Raw genomic sequence first — 12084 nt, forward strand, 5'->3', positions numbered from 1 at the left:
TTTGAAGCATGTAAAGAAGACTTTAGATGTTTTGAAAAGAGAAAATCTCTATGTGAAGCTATCAAAATTTGAATTTGGCAAAACATCTTTAAATTATTTGGGTCATATTGTTGGGGGTGGTGAATTGAAGATAGATCCCTCTAAGGTCGAAGTCGTTGTAAACTGGCCTAAACCCAAATCTGCTATAGAAGTTAGGAGTTTCCTAGGAGCAGCACAATATTGGAGAAAGTTTATTGCTAACTTTTCCTTGATTTCAGCTCCCTTGCATGCTTTAACAGGATTGAACAAGGTGTTTCAGTGGGGAGGCAAACAACAGAAAGCCTTAGACACCTTGAAATAAAAAATTAGTACAACAACAGTACTAGCACTGTTAGATCTTCAACGACCATTTGAGATTGAAACGGATGCCAATGACTATGCCATAGGATGATGCAACATGGTAGACCCATATGTTATCATTCTGAGACATTTACTTCTACAGTAGTTAATTATCCCACATATGATAAAGAATTGTATGCATTAGTATAGAGTGTGAAAAAGTGGAAACATTACCTAATGGGAAAAGAAGCAATTATACATACAGATCATCAAGCACTTCAATATTTGCACTCACAAACTAAATTGCAGCAATCAAGACACTATAGGTGGATGGGTTTCCTACAACAATTTCATCTTTTCATCAGATATAAGAAGCGCATATACAATAAGGTTGCAGATTTGCTATCAAGACCAATCATAATTGCATCTACTATACTTAAGTATAACTCAATAATGCATGAAAGCTACATTGAAAAATATGCTCAAGATATAGATTTTAAAGATGTATATGCAACCTTAAGTCATGGCAAAAACGTAGAAGAATTGGATTATTATGTTAAGGACCAACTCTTGTATCATTTGGGAAAGTTATGCATTCCACAAACTGAAAGAGTTAACATAATCCGAGAAACACATACTTCTCTTATATCAGGTCATTTTGGTGTAAGTAAAATGATTGCACAACTGCAAAGGTTTTGTTATTGGCCAAGAATGCTTGAAACAATTTTTAGATATATTAGAGGGTGTACCATGTGTGCTAAAAGCAAGCCCAAAAATAGAAAATTAGGCTTGTACACTCCACTTCCAGTTCCTTCTCATCCTTGGGAAAGTGTTTCCATGGACTTTGTTGGGGGATTGCCAAAATCTAGAAAAGGTCATGATTATTTATATGTTATTGTGGATAGGTTCAGCAAAATGTGTATTTTAATACCTTGTAACAAGCAGATTACAGCTGAACAAACAACAAAGTTGTTCTTTCAACATGTATGGGTTCATTTTGGGTTACCCACTTCCATTGTATCTGATCGAGATTCCCGATTTGTTGGGAAGTTTTGGTCAATTCTATGGGAGTTGATGGACACCAGATTGAAGAAGAGCACAACATTTCATCCACAAATAGATGGCCAAACAGAGGTGGTCAATAGGACAGTGATCCAGTTACTCAAGGGCTATTGCAGCAAGCATCCCAAGCTTTGAGATGAACATTTGTGTTATGTGCAACATGCTTACAACTGTGCCAAGCACTCTTCTACACAGAGATCTCCTTTTGAGACTTGTTTTGGTTTTACACCAAAGTCTCCCTTGGATTTTGTCTTTAGTAAAGACATAGCAGTTGATGGACACAATGATGTGGACAAAGCAACCAAGTTCATTGAACAGATCCAAGAAATTCACCAGACAATGCAGGAACAGCTGGAAAGAAGCCAGGCCAAGTACAAGGCAAGGCATGATAAGCATCGAATTGAGCATAGCTTCCAAGTTGGTGATCAAGTCTGGTTGTACATCAGCAAAGACAAAATGCAAGGTGAAGGCAAGAAGTTGAAGCCAATAAGGTATGGGCCTTTCAAGATACTTGAGAAAATTGGTGAAAACGCTTTTCGCCTTGATTTGCCAGTTTATATGCATATCTATTCAGTCGTTAATGAAGAGTACTTTAGACTATATGAACCTTGATTGATTGAATATCCCGAAGAGCAAAGTTAGTTGCCTTCTATTGATGATTTGTTGCCTGAATATCTCAATGAGTTGAAGGAAGACACAATTCTGGACAGGGAGGTGAGAACTACACGCAAAGGGGATGTTGAGTACCTCAAAATCGGACTCAAAGGTTCAAAACCAAGCAGTGCACGATGGATAGAGAGTGGACAAGGGAGGGAGTTGTATCCTCACTTGATTGATGCTTAAAAACCAACTTTTGGTGGTCCAAAATCCTTTTCAGTGAGAAGGCGCGATCCAAATGGATCCTAAAACCCTTTAAGTCTTTATATAGTTAAAACACTATCGCAAGAGGAAAACCTTTAAAAATGGCGGATAACTCTATCAGGCTTGAAAAGCATTGAAAAAGAGAGCTATCTGGGGTTTAAAACTACTTTGCACAAGAGCCGTCGGATCCGGCCGATCAATGGTCCAAATCCAATCAGCATATCGCAATCGGCGGTGGCAGGCGAAGGCTATCGGAGGCTACCATGCAAATGTTGTGACAACGATCAGCGCAAGTCAACGAGGACCATCGATCAAGCGCGCAGATCAACGACCCAGGTTAGCCTGCAATATTGCGTTGGCAAAATACAGTGGAGCACTTATACAAAGGCCCATGGACTATGCAATGTGCGATTGCGATATCGCAATATCGCATTGGAGTAATGTAAAGGAGCGGGGCCGATAACAAATGCGACTGCAATAGCTAGACTTGATAGATTATGGATGAAATTTACTAAATTTTGAGTTCCGTAAAAAGGTGTTTTTAATGTAAATTCGCGTTTTCGTTAAATAAACGAAAACCAAAGGAAATGCAAATCGGGCGATATAACGGACCCGAGAGGGTTTTTAGACGCAACGATATATGTTTTGAGTTACGAAACAAGCGGGATTTCGGGCGGGCCGTAGGCGGTAAGTGGTATTGGCTGGGCTTCGCCCGAGCCCATACATCGGCTGCCACGTGGTTAGGCATCGGAGAGAGAAAACCACCCTTTTCGGATGGGCGCATAAGTCACCTGAAATGAATAGCAACTGTTGGATCAACAATCATATAGATCAACTGTGGACATGCGATAGCGATGTAAAGGCAGACCCGATGGAGTTATACAATGGAATTAATAATATTTCAAATCCTATAGAAGGCGTTTGGGCAGATTTTCCTGTGTTTTTGTGTATTCTTTGTGTAAACAGAGAACAACAGTTTTAGTGATTTCCAAAGCGCCAATGTTCCCTTCCATTGCAGAACAGGTGGCCACCATCCCTGAAGATGTTTAGAAATGATTGCTTAACGCTTAGAGGGGATCTTAGCAGACAGAGGCCAGAAGCCAGAGAACCCAGAAGAGGAAATGAACATACAGTGCCGATTGGTTTAAAAGCCACAGGATGACAGAGACAGAGGCAAGCAGTGCTGAGACAGAGAGAAAACAGAGCCAGAGAAGGAGATAAAGAGTCTGTGTAGTCATAAAGGCTTGAGGGATTCAAGCAAACTCCTGTTGTTTTGTATCTGTTGTGCTGAGACTCAATTTGAGCTCACATTTTGTAAAACTCTGCTCTTGAAGACATAATAGAGAGGTCACCACTGAAGGTTGGATCAGGAGACATAGCCCAAGAGTTATGGGTGAACTCCATATTAACTTCTTGTGTTATGTGTGTTTGTCTATTATGTTTCTTTAACTGCTTCATTGTCTATGTTATTCACAATCTTATCGATCCATTGCACTAATTAATATAGGAAAATCCATGCACAAGAGTCTGTAATACCTTAAGATTAGTCTAAGATCTCATTTTCAGATCAATAAGCTTGTCTCTTCATGTTCAGTTCTGAAAGAAAAATTGTAATACAAAATGCAATTGAAACAAAATAGCTCAATTAGTAATGATTATGAGACAAATCATAATTGTATTATCTACAATTGTATTATCTACATTTTTCTTTCCAATGAAAGCATATATTTTTCAACTTATGCTGACTTTTAACAATTTTCATCCTTCACATTTAATTTTCAGCCTGTGCACTTCACATCACTTTTAGCCTTTGCAATTACATCAACAACTCTAATCAACATTAATCAATCATCTTAATGACAACAAATTTCCTTATCATGACCATTTGACATCAATTCCAACATTACCAACAATGTGATCCAATGCCCCATCTTGCCCTTCCATGATTACAATGCATGGAGTGTTAGAGTGGAATGCGTAGACGAATCCCCAACAAACCAACAACCAAAATAGAGGCCCCACACCAATAGTACTCAAACCAACCAAACAACATGTAGAAAGCCATGTCTCTCAAGTATAATAAAAAGCAATCACCACCCCCAAACCCCACTTATGGCTAAACCAACCAAAATAAAGTCACTCCACAAAAGTGTATCCCAGAGACAGATTGACCTAGGACTAGACACAAAAAAGAGGGATGAAACATAAGCAATGCAACCCACAAGTTGACTAAATACAAAGACCATCCACCAAGTCGACTTCCAATGCTCCTGACATAGACCAGGGCATAACAAACCACCACGAGTCATGCAAGATGCTCAGTAGAGCCTAAGCATGAAACCACCACCACCGATCACATCACTGAACAAGAGTTAGTCCCACAATGGCCTCTATGAGCTCCTCCGAAGCCAGTGCTAGGATAATAGAGCAATATCCGCACTGCACAGATTCCCAACAACCAGACAGCCCTTCAACCCCTGATAGACACCAATTAGCTTACACCACCAAGCCCTTAATCACACTCAAAGGTGGAAAAAACCATACCCAATTAACCAAAGCGAGGTTCAACAACTTTCTTGAATAGAATATGAATTCACCACTGACATGATTAAGAAAACACCCAGGCCAACCCTCCTCCTCCCAAGGAATAAGAACGTTCCATAGAGAGAATAAGAACGAAACCAACAAAAAACACAATGAAGAAAATCTTGCCCAACACTAGGGGATCTAGAAGAAGCTTTGATACTTGCACTTTTTCCTGCGTGTCCACCGCTTTATAACAAGTGCAGTACCCCTGCGGCGCAACACTTTCTATGGATTCCAAATTTGAACTTGCTTGGCATACCTTGGAACTCAACATCCACCATAGCAAAGAAGAGTGCAACGTTCAAAGACAACAATGAGTGTGTGAGCTCAGAGAGGCACCAACAAAATGTCACCCTGCTCAAGCACTCTTGAATCTTGGTCCAATATACCCACGCCCATAACCAAGACACAATAACCCAACACTAGAGCTTGGCATAACATAATAAGGTCATGACGAATTGTTGAGAGTTCAACTCTCTCCACTTGAATGCAAGAGTAATGACACACCTTCGACGTTAATTCCTTCATGGCATTAGGCGGTAGGATCCCTCCCATCACCTATTATGTCGTTTTTCTGTCACCCCCATCGAAGATAAGTTTCTAAATTCAATTATAATTATTATAATAAAAGAATATATATTTATTTATTTTTGGATAATTTTAAATTGTGTTGTTTAAACATGTTACGTTTTGGAGTATTAGCTAACATTTGGCGATTTTTTTTTTACCAAATTTGAATTTTTGTTGTTTAAAATGTTTTTTTGATTGCATGCATGAATTCAACAACCTGAAAAACCCTTAGAACACTCTGATTGTGGAGAGTTTACAACTCAAACTTGTGATTCCAATAAATCACAGTGGAAATTTTCACAAATTAAACAGGAAAATACGCTGAAAAACCCTCCAAAACGTAGAACAAATAAATTATGACATTGAAGAGAGGTTCTAAAACCAGAGAACCTCCATATGGAAGACATGGTCAAATTCTCATGTCAACCATTTCAAAAATACAAACTATCTTTCTAGGTTTTGAAAGATTTTCTAGTTACGTCGCAAGGCGTTTCCCCTTGAGAATAACTCTTCCAGCTGCTAATGTGTACCAATCTGCACCACTGGATGGAATGTTAGACGGTTGAAATTTTTTACGCCATCAGATTAAGAGTTAATAGTTAAGAGAAAACTAATAATTAGAGCATGGAATGGGCATTCAAAACGTAATCAAACAACTGCTTCTTTCTGAATGGTTTCTTGATGGCTTAACACAGAGGCATAGTTTCTTCATGGATTAACGCAAAGGCTTATTCCCCTCTTAGATCTCTAGAAGAGGGTTTCTCCTGCAAGGATTGGTTTATTTGTTCACCAGTCCTTCCAAACTCGATATTCAGGGTTTGGTCATTGTATTACTTTTTCAATTATAATTACAACGATAGGCTAAGGTTTATTAGTTCCACATTTGCTTGCAAGTGACAAGGGTTTGGAGGTGAGCAGATATTTCTAGAGGTATTTTTATTTTTAAAAGGTATGTCAATGCATAATGGAGATATGGTTCAGTTGTTTACCATGAATGGAGTTAGGACAAGATTTATTGTCTGAGAAACTACTCTTCTTTTACTTTTATCTGTGTAACACCTCTATTCTTATCATTGCATCAGTAACTTGTGGTCATATTTTTGTGATCTAGCTACACGAAGGACTGATGTAGCGGCTTGGCTCAATGGCATGTTCACCATAGTAAATGTCTCGTATCAACGAACATGCGCAAGCATTTATTCCCCATGTTTAAGAATGTGGACACTTTTTGTTTCTGTTCTAGAGCCAATAATGAATTTAACAATTAGACTATAGTGGATATCATATTTTACATAGAAGATAAATTTTTGTCTGCACGTTACTGAAAAAACTTTTTGAACAATATTTTCCAAAGGAAAATCTTCAATCTCTTGGGGTTTTGCAAATTATAGAAAAATTGCTTTTTGCACATGTTATTGTACATGAACAAGGGAATTTTTCACATTCTATACCTATATGGTTTGTGGGGAAGCAAAGATGGGCGTAACCTGCTTGCAAAGTTTTTTTTTTTTGGAGATGGAGATCGGGTTGTACACACTTTTCATGGTGTTGCTGCTATTGTTGTGTTGGTGCAATGGCGTGGCCAGTGAGATTTTGGGATTGAAGTGTAGACAGAAACTTATTAAGTGAAGGTTTTTTTAATCAAATATTCAGAAAGCAATTTGATTTTCCCTCTAATTTAATGAATCAATATTCCATTTAAAGCATGTTTTCTATCATTGTAAGAGCCTTCAAATTATGAGTGGAAACAATGGATATTGTTAATTACACCTAGCTAGCTTTTTCTAAAGCAAAATTATAAATCATGCTAACATTACATCATAACTAGCTTTTCTATATATACATATCATTGCAGTTAAAAAAAAAGTATTACCTTTTTCTTTTTTATATTTCACTGGAAAATACATTTGATTAATTTCTTTGTATACAATAAATCATAATATTATTGATTTTATATTGTTACCTGCTGAAAATGCAATAAGAAAATCCTAATTTAATTTTGTCCTTGAATTGAATTGGGAATAAAATTGTAATTCCACATCTCATGACAGCTTGTATTAGTTAACTAAGTTAATTTGACTTAGTTGACTCAGTTAATTCGAGTTGAGGATCTAACTAGAGTCATGAAGAGTGTCTCCTACTTTATAGGAGCCCTGGTTGAGTTTATTTTGAGTTGTAATTAATTAATTCATTCTAACTGAGTTAAAGTCACTTAAACTAGTTCCAAGTGTTGGAGGAACTAGTGTGAGGTCTAGTGGTGTGGTGTTGCCTGCAGTGGAGTGTGGTGCTGCCAATAGTGATCAACCAATAAATTGAAGTTTCACTAATAATTAACTCCTGCATGTCAGATCTGAGAAAGAACTTGTTGATATTGGAGTTCAAGGACAATCCATTGTCAGTTGTATGATCATTCGAATTGTACAGGTGGTGCAGGCAGTCAGAGAAATGGCTATGAGGACTGCACAATTCATATTGAGGAATTTCCCTAATTAATCGAGGGCTAATTCCTTGAGGAACAATGCAAGGAAACAGGGACTTGGGTAAGCACAAAATTAGTTAAGTATTGGCCTGGGCTTGTCTAGGAAGCTGTGAGACAGATAAAGATAGTGCAGAGGTTGCTCGTGCTTAAGAAAAGCATTGCAATCTTCTCATATTTTCTAACTAATGAAATATACAGATAGCAGGTGTTTTTATTTTTGGCTTTCTCTAGGAAATCATTGTGCAATGTGTTTATTGAATTCTTTCTCTTGTATGCTTTGTGATTTTGCAATCATTTAATTGTTTCCCCTTATGAGTAGAGTAGATTAAAGTCTATTGTTTTAGCATATTACACTTAGCAGTTTGAATCTACAAGGAATTTATACATGATATCAGAGTAGAAATCACTATAGAAGAGGAGAATATGAGTTTTTCTTTTGCAGTTGAAATCGAATTTGCAATATCATATTTTAGAGCCATCAGGATGTCATTCTATTGATTGAGACTTGAATATACCCTTAGGGTAGTTTGAACTATATTGCTTGGAAGGACAAGATGGAGGCAGTGTTGAAAGACAATGGGCTTAAGGAATTCATATACAAATATATTCCTAAGCCTCTAGCAGCTGATTATCAAGATATGGCAGAGTGGAGAAAAAGTGTTGCAAAGGCAAGAAGGCTTATCCTAGAATGAGTGCGAGATCATATTGTCTCGAACCTTCATGGTAAGGAGATTCCATATGTGATGTGGAAGGCCTTGACAGACCTGTATCAAAACAAAATTGACCACAAGAAGTTGGCACTGAAGGACAAATTCATAAAAATCAAGATGGAGAAGGGCAACACAATACCAAAGTACTTGACCAAGTTCACCCAATGTCAAGATGAGCTTGGAAGTGTTGGTGTTACAGTTGTTGAAGATGATCTAGTGAGCCTAGAACTTCTAGTCCTTTCGAATAAATGGGAGGGAGAAGTTACCAGAGTAGGAGCATTTGTGATCTAACTTGGTGCAAGAAGATATTCGACGGAACACCAAAGAAGGATCCTCATCTAAGCATGATTATGAGGAGAATTGTGCCTTAGCTAGAAAGGTGAAGAAAGGGAAAGGGAATTCATCCCATTCCAGTGAGGGCATCAAGAAGAAGGACATGCCAAAGATTAAATGTTTTCACTATCACGAGCTGGGACATTATGCCACGAAGAATCTGCACAAGAAGCCCTCAGGAGGAGTGGCGAGTGAAACTCTTGCTTCACAATTCGCATTGGATTTCACCCTCATCACTTGCATGCTAACATCGGTGATGGGTAGTGTGTGGTATCTAGATAGTGGAGCCTCATTCTATATGACCGGAAACAAAGAGTTATTCAGTTACTTGGAGGAGAAGGACCTCCAGATGCACATCGAAATGGGAGATGATGAGAGGTATAACACAACCGACATCGGTATTGTTACCTTTCAGAGGGAGTTTGGTTCTCCCCTCACATTAAAATATGTCATGTATGTTCTGGGTTTGAAGACGAATTCTTTTTTAGTTGCCGTGTTTGAGGACCATGGCTATGATGTGATATTTAGCAAGGGAAAGGCTTTCCTTCATCACATAGCCTTAGAGTTCAGGTGAGGAACCTCTACAAATTGGATGTAGAAGATAGTGCTACTTTCAGCACAAAAGCAAAGAAGGTGTAGAGCTGAGACATCAGTGAGTTGTGGCATAGAAGATTGGGTCACTTGCACCACAGAGTTTTGAAGATCATGCAACAAATTTTTGCAGGACTTCCCAAGGGTACAGAAGAGCAGAGAGACACATGCAAAGGGTGTACATTGGGGAAGTAAACCAAAGCTACCTTTCAATATAAAGATAGTCGAGCGCAAGCGATCCTTGAAAGAGTTCACTCAGATATGTGTGGACCGTTCTCGACAGCCTCCACGACCAAGCACTAGTATTATGTAATATTTGTAGATGATTTTTCTCGTAAGTGCTAGATTTTCTTCATGCAGAAGAAAGATTAGACGTTCACTAAATTTTGTGAATTTAAAGAACTTGTGGAGAAATATACTCGCAGGAAAGTTAAATCTGTGAGGAGTGATAACAGTGGAGAATATGTGTCACTTGAATTCAAGAACTTTTGTGCATCAAAAGGCATTCAATGAGAGTTAATAGCACCCCATAATCCACAACAGAACGGGGTGATTTAAAGGAAGAACACAAGTATTTTGGGAGTTGCATGGGTAATGTTACATGATCAAGGCCTACCATTGCACTTGTGGGCTAAAGCATATGCACCACATTTGTTTATGTGCATAATAGAAGTCCTCAATGAATTCTCAGGATGAGTACGCCAGAAGAATTTTTTCAAGTAAGATACTAGATGTGGCACACTTCAGGATCTTTGGTTCATCGGTCTATTGTCATGTTACAAAGGATGCAAGGAAAAAGCTAGAACCAAGAGTTGAGTTGGGCATATTTGTGGAGTACACTGATACAACTCACGACTATAGGGTGTACTTGCCATCTCACATAATGAAAGTGGTTCGTAGAGATGTGAAGTTCGATGAAGAGAAGGTCATGAGATGTTCCCTTGAGAGGGAGCTTCAGTTACATGTAGATGAGTAGATTTTAGCTCCAAAGGAAGAACCCCAAGATGATGTGGAGCAACCACATGCAAAGGAGAAGAGAGTGGAAACACTTACTCATGCAAAGACTTCCAAAGATGGAAGGAAGAGCACTAGAGAGGCTGACATATTTGACGCATGATGCTAGAGAGAATATGGGAGCACCCACATCACAACGCAAGTAGAGGAGGTCACCAAATCGGAACACTGGCTACATGGATATGATGAGCGAGAGTGTAGAGACTAAGCCATCCTCATTCGAGGAAGTAGTGCATAAACTAGTATGGGTTGATTCCATGGTTGAGGAATATGAATCCATTATTAGAAACAATGTTTGGGAAGTGGTCATAAAATCTGCAGACAAGTCAATGGTGAGTTCCAGATGTCTTTACAAGGTAAAGCAAGTACCCGATGGGAGTGTGGAGAAACACAAGGCCAGATTTGTGGCCAAAGGGTTCTCTCAGGTGGAGGGAATTAATTAGGAGTATACTTTGCTCCAGTAGCAAGGTACCCTTCAATCATATATATTCTAACACTTTAAACATAGAAGGGATAGAAGATACATCACATGGATGTGAAGACATCATTCCTCGATGATGTGATTGAGGAAGAGGTGTATATTAAGCATCCGAAAGGATTTGAGACCTTCAATAGAGAGTCACATGTGTGCAGACTCAAGCGAGCGCTGTATGGATTGAAACAAGCACCCCATGCTTGGTACACCAGGATTAGCAACTATTTCACCAGGTTGGGCTTCATTAAAATTGAAGCAGATCTGAACCTTTACCATATTGTGGTTGGAGGTAAATTGTTGATTATAGCATTATATGTCGATGATTTAATTATAGCAGGTGATGAGAAGCTGGTAAAGTCTTTCTAAGAGGATCTTGCAAGGGAATTTGAGATGAAGGACCTGGGGCTCATGCATTATTTCCTTAGTATGGAATTATGGTAAGGAGATGAGGGACTGTTTGCCTCTCAGGACAAGTATGTAAACGAGATACTGAAGAAGTTCCACATGGAGAGCAACAAACCCATGGAGACTCCTCTAGCAGGAAATTGGAGGAAGGAATATCCTACGTCAAGTGAAGTAGTGGAGGCTACTATTTACAGGAAACTTGTGGGTTCACTTATGTAGTTCGTGAACACAGATCTAGGCATATGTTTTGTAGTTAACCGACTTAGTCAAGCAATGGTTAAGCCAACCAAACTCTATTGGAAGGCAACTAAACATGTGTTGAGATACCTCAGACAGACAAAGGGAGTGAAGCTTCAAGGCTTCACAGATACATATTGGGCAGGGAGTCCATCTTATAAAAATAGCTCATTAGGGGGGATCTTCAGTATTGGGCCAGCAACAGTTTTTTGGTACAACAGGAAGTAGAGATAAGTTGCACTTTGTTCGGTAGAAGCATAGTACATGGTTGTTAATCAAACAACATGTGAGGCTATCTATATGAGGAAGACCCTTGTTGGGTTATTTGGTCAGCAGATGGATCCTATAGTGATTTACTATGACAATTAGAGTTGTATCAAACTCTCTGAGAATCCAGTTTTTCATGATCAGTCCAAGCATATCGACATCCGGTATGAACATCT

Source organism: Pinus tabuliformis, chromosome Q, assembly GCF_031772625.1.
Source record: "Pinus tabuliformis cultivar Carrire ecotype Pingquan chromosome Q, CPIR1, whole genome shotgun sequence".
Taxonomy (NCBI): Eukaryota; Viridiplantae; Streptophyta; class Pinopsida; order Pinales; family Pinaceae; genus Pinus; species Pinus tabuliformis.